Source organism: Vicugna pacos, chromosome 36 (assembly GCF_048564905.1).
Source record: "Vicugna pacos chromosome 36, VicPac4, whole genome shotgun sequence".
Classification (NCBI taxonomy): Eukaryota; Metazoa; Chordata; class Mammalia; order Artiodactyla; family Camelidae; genus Vicugna; species Vicugna pacos.
In genome coordinates, this window is record NC_133022.1 from 6781297 (window position 1) to 6791553 (window position 10257).

Consider the following 10257-nt stretch of genomic DNA (forward strand, 5'->3'; position numbering starts at 1 on the left):
TTAAAAACAGTTGCCGAGGACACTTCTTACCTTTCTCCTAACTCTACTCCTGTCCCGTGTTTCCCATCTGCCTGGCACTTGGCCGTAACACTCATCTCTCATAGACACCACTTGTGCAAGTAGTTGCTGTTCGTTTCCTTAGTTGGACCAGAAGCTCTGTTCCTCTGGCTCTTCCTTCTTCTTGCTGCCTTGGACAGAGTGCTTTGTTTTAACTTAGATTCTAAGACCCAAAACTTCACTGTTTAATCACTTTGTGACTATCTTGACTTCTTTCAAGTTTCTAAACCTTGTTTAGATAATTCACGTGAGTGTTATTTTCAAATTATTTCTGTGATTCCCCAGTTTCTTTCTAAGGAGAGCTAATGAGCACTCTTAATGGTAGAGGCAGTAGATTGCTATAACTTCACTGGCTATGTCTAAGAAGTAGAAGAGAGATTATTTTCATATTTGTTTTCTGGCATATATGAATGAAAATCAAATCAGCATTTATTTAGGTAGAAAACACATGAGACTATTTGGATGAAAAATCTAGAACAGGAAAATCTTCTGGTTGGAGAGACATTTTAAGTAGAAGAGTATCTTTGGGGGCTAAAGAGATGAGTTAATTCTTAGCAATTTTACACATTCTAACTTTTGACATTTGACCTGGGCAACCTATGAGGCTGATAATGAATCTCTAGAAAAATCAGCCATTTCAAAGTTTTCTTGCTGGCTTCTTAATAGATTCCCCATTGCTCTTTTCATCCAAGGAAGACTTAATAATATATCTGAGACTCTTAACAGAAGTATCAAAGCACTGAATGTTCTTCAGTTCCAGTCCTAGATTACAACCCAACACAAGATACTGTTTTCCCAGTTCATTGGAATATTAAGATTTTTGAGGTTTGATTGCCTAGGAGCTGGTTTATTTGGACTAGTAAGATATGAGAAAGACTTTTTAACACAAAGAGGTAAACCAGTGGTAAGCTCGCTTCCCTTTACATATCACCTGTTTACCTCACTGTGAATTATGGCCTTGTACAACTTCTAGAATTATGATTTTAAAGTTTATAAAATCGCTGAAAGCTAATTTCTTTAGGTCATGTTTGTCCTGAGACTGAAGGTATAGAGAAGTACATGCCTGCAGGGAATGAAATTCTCTAAACTTCTGCTCACTGATAATTGATCTTAACTGTATAGATTAAGAACACCAGAATGGGATGGCAGCACAGGACATTGCACGGCTTCAGACATAACCCATCCTGGATGTTCAGATAGCTGCTATTTCAGTTAGAAATTTGTTCAATGTACACAATTAAATGTGATTTACATTATTATGTTTACCTACATAATGTTTTTCATATGAGTAAACTCAGAAGTCAGAACAAAAATTCTTTACCTATCCATGTATCCTGGCATTTATTTTAAAAATATTATCATTGCAGCTAATGTGCATTCATGAATATAAGTTGGAGAGTAATGCAGACAGTTTGTAAGCCCCTGCAAAGCTCTCATCCTAGCAGTCTTGGGAAGAGATGACCAAGATCATATGAAACTTGGAGTAAGCCTTACTTGCTGCAACCTGATGGAATATTTTATTTTTATTCATTTTCTTCTTCCTCTATTGTTATGCACTGGCACCCTAGTGCTATCTAGAAGTGAATTAAATGGCTCAGAAGCTGTGATTCTGCAGCTACCAAGATGTTAGAATGGACACTACTATCTAGCGGTGTTTGCATATATAATGTACTCATGTCCATTTTAACCTAAGAAGTTTGCAGGAAGCTTTTTTTAACACCATCAAGCATTTACTATTTCTGCCTGTATGCCTTCTGAATCACTGAATAATTGGTTTTTAAAAGTAGAATTATAAATAAAGGCAATATGACAGAGGAGAAATAACATGTTTCAAGTAAAAGGCATGAAAATTCATATTTAAGCAGCTGGAACAGGTAAGGCAGCCCCTCATTCCTTGTATACCAGTTTCCTTAGTGTGCTTAATGGCCCACGCCAATGTGAGGAATCTACATCAAAGGACTTTTAAATATTACTCCATCTTATAAACACTTTTCAGAATTGGTTGGAAGGTAAAAGTGAATTGTATTTGCATGGGGCAGAATTTTAAACTTTTTCTATCATTTTCATAAAAATCTCTGTTTGTTCTCAACCACAGTATCTCTAATAGTATAAAAAAAAAAGTAGGAAATCACCAAAGTACTTTTATCATTGAATCTATTCTAAATCAGGCTATAATTCTCTGTATCGACCCCACAGTGCTCTGAAATTGAGTAGTTTCCCTCCCTGAAGCCAGCACAGAATTAACCTTTCTTCCTTCCTCCCTTGATCTTCTTTGTCTCTCCCTTTCTTCCTTTCCTCCTCTCCGTACCCCTCTTTTCCTATCTCCCTACTCCTACTCTTTTTCTTTTTATTCACCACTCACTTCACCCTTTTTGATTTCAAACATTTATTAAGCTCTTGTGTGGCAAGCAATAAACACATTACCACAGACAGAAAACCTAAGAAGTAATTACTGACTTTGAATTATATATAACCTAGAAAAATTTCACACTTTTTTTTGACTGGGCCCACAGCAAGAAATACATTTCCTTGCAATCCAGTACACACAGACACACATGTATTAGATACTAGGGCTGCTGTTAACAGAGTATCAAGAACTGAATGGCTTATAACAACAGATATCTATTGTCTCCCAATTCTGGAGGCTGCAATTCTGAAGCCAAGGTGTGGGCAGCAGTCCACGCTCCCTCTGACACCTGTAGAAGACAATCCTTCCTTGCCTCTTTCTGGCTTCTGGTGGTTTGCTAGCAATCCTTGGCACTCCTTGGCTTGCAGCTCCAGCATTTCAATCTCTGGTAGAGATCTGACATGGCATTCTCCCCTGATGTGCCTTCTTTCTTTGAGCCTCTTCTCTTCTTATAAAGGACACTAGACATATTGGATTGGGTCTTTCCCTACTCTGGCATAGCCACATTTTAACTTAACTAATTACACCTGCAATAACCCTATTTCCAAATAAGGTCACATCCTGAGGTACTTGGAGAGTATTTTCGGGGAACACAATTCAACCCATAATAACACATACACAATGAAACAGTAGTTTTATGAATCAATATTCAGTTTTTTACTGTGTAATTTTTTTGTTCTATCTTATTATGAAAAAGTTTGATTTTTGACCCACTAAATTTATTAGCAACACACTAATAGATACAAGCCCTTGCTGGAAAAAGATTGTTCTAGAAAGGGAGATAAACATACTTAAAAATGTTGTATTATAGGTGCTAATAGAAGAATGTATAGCATGAATATTCTAGTATGGGGATATATTTGTTTATGAAAGTAATGGAAAGCTACATAAAGAAGTAACCCCTACTGAGTCTTAAGGGATAAACAGAAGTCACCAGTGGTGGGCACTTTGAGGAAGAGAAGAAAGAAGAAAAAAGTAGCTGTATAGGATGACTGACCCTTGGAGGATGAATAGGAGTTCATGAAACAGTGAGACCAGTTTCTAAAAGTTCTTATATACAATGCTAAGTCATTTAGCTTTTATTCCATAATAATGGAGGATTTCAGACAGAAATAAAAGTGGTGAAAATTATGGGTGAGAATTATTTGAATTTACATCCCAAAGTGACCTTGAGTCACTTTGTTTTTGCTTTGGTTTGCTGATATATAATTGGGAATAACAATGCCACCTGCTTCATTGAGTTGTTGTAGGAATAAATGAGTTACTATATAAAAAGAATTGCATCTGGCTCATAGTAAGCCACAATAAGGGTTAGTTACTATTATTATGATACAATTGAAAGCTTTTAAGCAAGGGAACGAAACAAGGTGAGCAAATGCTACTGAACAGTTTGAAAATCATTGCAGATAAATCCATGGAAGATGGAAGCCACTGGGTGAAAAAACACAATAGGTGCTACACAACAGTTCCAAATATTTGGCTTCACTCTCCCCACTTCCAGGTTAACTGGAATAATTGATTATTAGGTGTTCTTTAGGTATAGGTCAATAAAATATATTTCACTTTAGACAGTTCTATTGACAGGAGTAATTTCTTTGTCATTTTCATAGTTTAAGTGCCAAAGTGAGGGCACTGTCTTTGTATCTTACATTTTTTTCAAAGAAAGGTGTTGGGGACCCATGCATACACTTGGAGTCACAAACAAACAAAAATTTTATTTAGAAAAATAAGGCAAATTTCAAGTGAACAAAATAAATTACTACAATTTTTATGTCACTTTGTTTTGTGTATTAAACTGAGTGTAATATAATAAAACACTGCAGAATATTTAGCTAGGTCTTTTATCAAAGTCAAATAAAAATAAAACGTTTTACCACCAATTGGGATTAATGTTGGAATTAGATTTGGAGCTTTATTGTAATTTGACTTTTTCTTTTGTTTAAACCACCTTCATTTTATCTCCAGTCCCCCATGGCTGTCAAGTTATAAGAACGGAAAAATCTAGGCTCGCATTAGTAGTTGTTACAGCAGCTGCACTGTGTGTGGCAAATATATCTGGGCAGAAACCTGTGTCTTAGTTCCATCCCAGAGCAGCTGCCTTCAAACTGAGCCAAAATCCGAGCCAGCCAAACAACCACAGCGATGAGTGGATATCAGAAAGAAGGAAAGAAGAAACCAGCCTGGGAACTTGGGGTCAGCAAACAAGGAGTGATGAAGTCCTTCCAAGCCGGCGAGGAGAGCCGCCCCCGCGGTCACTGGGTCACTGCATCCGCACAAGTGCGCTGCGGCCACTGCGCACGGCGGCCGCTGCTGAACCCAGATCCTAACGCGAAGCGATACCCACCGCACACTGATGCGCCCCTGTGAACATGCCCACAGTCCTGCTCCGCGGTGTTGGAGGGAGTTCCCTTTCTCCTTTGTCCTCTGGAGGCTGCAGGGCCTGGTGATGCTCTGGCTCCACAGCAGAGATTCCGCAAATGATTGTGTCTTGCTTTTGCTTAATGGTGTCCCTGTGGATCCTAGTAGTGAAGGTCACTTGAAAATTTTTCCCTGGCTCAAGCTCTGAAAGAATTTCCCTTTCAGGGCTTGAAAACTAAAGTCAGAGAACTCACCCAGCAAGACAACGATTTTGTAGACTTCTCCCTTGGCAGAGACAAAAGGACTAGTGATTGTAAACAGACCTTGGTAAGGGCCTTCTTTACTCCAGCAAGGTGGGGAACCAGACTTTGATTTTATAAAATACCACTGCTTAATAAGACAATTTCTGTACACAATGACAACTCTTAGCTGGCTAACTCTCATGGTGGGCAGACCAGCTTAGGAGGAATGTTACAATCTCCTTTACAATTTTCAAAGTCAATCATAATTTTCAAAAGTTTTGTAAATTCAGCTTTCATCCTTCTAACTATCTATGTACTCTTAAAAGACAGCACACTATTGCCCACAGCAATTCTGTGCAATATTACCTGCACGCCATTAGTCATAGATACTGGTGGATACATTTTCTGATTTATATACAATAAACAGGGGAAGACAAAAAGATTTCAAGCTCTTGTATTTTAAAAAGAACTCTTTTGTTTCATTCTATCGTAAAACAATATGTATCAATTACTGAAAATTTAGAAAATATTAAAAAGCAAAAAAAAAAAAACATAAATAATAGCCACCATAACCCTACTGCCCTGAGATAACCAAAATGTAATTTGTATATTCCTTGGGGGCAGGAACTGCACATTAATTGTAAGTCCACCACAGGGCTCAGCTCAGAGTCTTGCACAGATGAGGGCCTTGGTTTCAACCCTGACTGAGCATCTGTGGTACTAAAAATAAGTACATAAACAGAATGAGTAGCCTGGGCTCTACCTCAGGCCTATACATATTTTTTCAGTGGTGGCCTAGGTAGCAGCATTGCAAGGAAATTTCATGGAGAATTCTGCCAAGGTTGAAAAGTAGTGGATTCAGTACTCAAAAAAAAAAAAAAAAGCTTTTAAATTGAATTAGAGATTTTTGTTGCAATCAAATAAAAGGGGGTACTCAAACAATTCATAATGATCTTTTCCCCCATCTGCTGAATTTGCTTACATTCCTTGAAGCCTCACTCCAGCAGAAATTATCATGCATGTTTGAAAAGTAGTTTCCTGTCCTGAGAGCTTTTCCTCAGTCTTCTCGAACAAGGCATGGCCTATGATTGTACCTAATGACTCCATTTCTAGCTTTTTAAGGTTGGTTATTCTATGCACTACTTACTCCAGCACCTAAGAGCAAGCTTCAAATATTACAAGCTTTGAGTAATTGGCTGCACCACATTCCAAGCACTTGGAACCTGTCTTTCGGCTTCTCAGGCTTTAGTCTCTATTAAATTCTCGCTGCCTTGGCCAGTGGAACCACGTGCTAGGATGACAGTCTGGCTTTTGCCTGCAGGGGACCTTAAAACTTGGAGACTAGGTCATAAATACAATTTAATTAAAGTACCCTGAGATGTTCTCTTCACTTCAGAGACCCTCTTTTTTTTTGTTGTCTTTTCCAAGATTCTGTATTTGGGTCTATAGTACCAATACTGATTGAGCACTCCTAATGTCCCGGATGTGTTTGAGGTTCTAGGGATTTAAGAATAAATTGAACCTGAAAACCCTGCTCCTGTGGCTCTTACAACCTAGTGAGAGATAATTGAAAACAAATATGTCAGGTGGTGATTAGTGCCATCACTAATAAGGGAAAATTGAATAACTTAAGAGATACAGTTGTAAAACTGACTGTTTTATACAGAGTGGTCAGAGAAAGGTCTCCTGAGGAATAGTGAGCAAGTGGCTATTTTATGTAGAATGGTCAGAGAAAATTGCTTTCTGACCACAGAATCTAAGGCTGAAGGGAGCAAGTCATGTCTGTGTATCTGGGGCAAAGAGTGTTTCAGGTTGAAGAAATAGCATGATAAAAGCTTTTTGGAGAGCATGTGTAGATAAGGAAAAAAGCAGGACTGCGTTGTCTGGGCATAGCAATGAAAATACAGTGGTAAGAGATGAGGTCCGAGAGATACAGCAGGAGCATGGGTGAGGACATGTAGAGATGTACAAGAAAAGGAAAGGACTTTGCATTAATTCTGAGCTGATATGAGAAGCCATAGGAGGGTTTTGGGAACATTAATGACATTTCTGACATATTTTAAAAGGAACACACTGACCACTGGGAGAGAATAAGAGTAGAGGCTATTGCAAATATCTAGATGAGGGTCATGTAGCTTGAATTAGATTAGTGGTATTGGAGGTGGTGAAAAACTGTCAGCTTTTGATGGTGGAGCCAATAGTATTTGCAGATGGACTGGATTTGATGTGACTGAAAAAGAAAAGTGAACATGACTCCAGCATTGTTGTCTGGAATAACTGGTAGAATGAAGTTTCCACTTATTAAGAAGAGGAAGAAACTGGAGGAAGCAGGTTGGAGGTGGTTGAAATCAGGGGCTTGATTTTAGGCACATTAAATTTGAGATTCCTGTTAAATATCCATGTGGAAGTGTAAATAATCAGATATGAATTTGAGCTCAGGGGAGAGGTGGGGGCAGGAGTTAGACATTTTGAGGTTATCATCTTAATGATGGTTTACTGTTAGGATTACATTTGGCTGCAAATACCAGAAAAGCAAAATCACACAGGTGTAAATAAAATAAGAGTTTTTGTGTTTCCATTATTCAGAAAGTCTGGAGATGAGCAATCTAGGAGCATGGCTCCACAATCATGAAGGAACTCCTCTTTGTTGCTCTGTTATCCTCAATATGTGACTTTGATCTCATGGTCTAATGAGGCTACCTGAGCTCCAGCCATTATGTCCCCATTCATGTCATCAAGAGGAGGAAAGAATGAAAAAGGATATGGTCCCTCCCTTTAAGAACACTATCTAAAAGCTGCGTGTCCAATTACAGCTTACTAGTCAGAACTTGGTCATTTGGACACACCTAAATGCAAGGAATCTGAGAAGTACAGTATTTATTCAGTAAGATCTTATACTAGATACAAACTGGGGTTTCTCTTACTATTGGAGAACAACTAACATGCTATATTACAGATGATATTTAAGTCAAGGCACTGCGTGACTTCTACAGTGAATGTACACCTGGGATTGAGTAAAGGTTCCAGGGTTACCCATCTAGTAAATGTTAGAACTTGCAGGTTTAGCTCAGTCATTCTCTCACATGTGACCTGCTCCTCAGGCTGACTCATTTTACATTTCTTGCCTCTGTAGTTTTAGAAATGATGTTTCTTTTTCCAGAAATGCTTACTTCTCCTTTGGCTGCCTGGGTATCCATTTTCTAAATGTAGTTTAGAAGATCATTTCTTGAAAATCTGTCCTGATAGCCTTTTCCTCACCTTCCAGTGACTTTAGCCTTCCCTCACCTTCTTAGGTGCCTTATACATGCTCCTAGGTGTAACTGTAACTTTAGTAAGTTTAAACTCTAATTATCGTGTTTGTCTCTAATAATATACTGTGAGCTCCAATGAGGGAACAAACATTAAAAAAAAAAATTCACCTCCAGGAAGCAGCCTAGTGTTTGGCAGTTAGTTCTTTTACTGATTAAGGATTAAATGAATGAAGGCCTAATCTCTGCCTTTAGACATAAGTCATAAACATCTGGGGCCAAGCTGACAGCATCAATATAGGCAATTAGACTCACTCTAAGCACAGGGGAATGGAGGGGTGTGGGGGGAGCGCTATGGTGATTGCAGAAATCTTGACTCTATCCAAAGATATTCAGACTCAAAGTTTTAATAAAATAGCAGCTCAGCTTAAAAAAAAAAGTCTACAGGTAAGAATAGGCTTATGGGATACAACTTTCTACTCCCGTATTAGATAGTTTATAATCTCATAAAGAGGGACACATTCTAAGAGAAACAAGAAAAGGTTGCATTAAATTGGAAGAGGGGTAAAAGTGGAGCTCCCATATTCTGTTGTGCACTAAGGGGACAGAGCAGATTAACTACTTAGTTGGATAATAAGCCCCTCTTTTAAGTGGCTTCTTTGGTCACAAGCACCTTCCCTTCTTTATTTGAGTGCTCTTTATTCAGTGGCAATGTGAGAGTTAACACAGCTTCCAAGGGTGGTGCTGGTGCTATTGAAAAATCACTACAACCTAGATGACAATGCTATTATCCAGTGCAATGAGCGTCATAGCAGAAGGAACTACTCTATTCATGGACTCTTATTTAGAGATGGGTAAGGACTTTGGAGATCATTTAAGCCCTGGAGTTACATTTATTTCTTCTGGTCACATAGGTGATGTGTCAGAGCTGAAATTAAAGCATTTAAGTCCCTAGATGTCCATCCTGCACTCTTTCTACAACTTGGCATGGGGAAGCTAATGATCTCACCACTGATCCTTTAGTTGAGTCCTTTATAAAATTTATTCCGTGGAGCCCTAAGCCAGGGAGGCCAGGTCCTCAGGCCCTACTATTTGAGCTGCTATAGTTTTTATGTTTTAAATATTGGGCTTCTCATATTTTTTTAAATAAATGCCTTTTAATATAAAAATGAATATAAAGAAAATAAAATCTCAGTGTAGTCACCACCCAGCTTGGTTAAATCTCAACATTTTACTATGCCATATTTTCCTTCTTCCTTTCCTTCCTTTGTCTTCTTTTTCTTCATTCCTTCATTCTTTCTTCCTTCCTTCCTTTGACTCCTTCATTTCCTTCTTGCTTTCCTCATTCCTTCACATTTTTCCCTTCCCTCCTCCTCTCTGCTTCTCCCTTCCTTCCTTTTCTCTTTCCATCTCTTCTTCCTTCCTTTTTCCTTCTTTTTCCCTTTTAAAAATACACACATTACAGATTTGGACAGAGGCCTCATCCTTGTCCCGTTTTCCTTCCCAGAGGTAACCTCTAAATTCAGTTGGTGTTTCTCATTCCTAGCCCTATTTTATAACCTAATTATATATGTATATCCCTAAACAGTGCGTTGCACTCTTTGTGCAGTTTTGCATAATCTTTATACAATGGTGTCTTTTGCTTATTTTGTTTGTTTGTTTGTTTGTTTTTTTCTGAGACAGATGTTAATGTACAGGACATTTACAAAAGAAATTTTGGGGGCTCACACCTGTGGAAAGGTAAGAAAGGAAGCATGATAGGGCAGAGATCTGTCCAGTAAATACTCGGACAGATTCCATTCTTTTCCAACAGGAGCTCTCTTCTTAGCATAACAGAACTGCTTTGTTTGAGAGTTTAACTTTGTTTGGAGCTTGACTATTCTTACAATGAATTCCTGAGCCTTATTCTCAGCTTTCTCTTCCTTCCCACTGCAGGGAGTGAGAG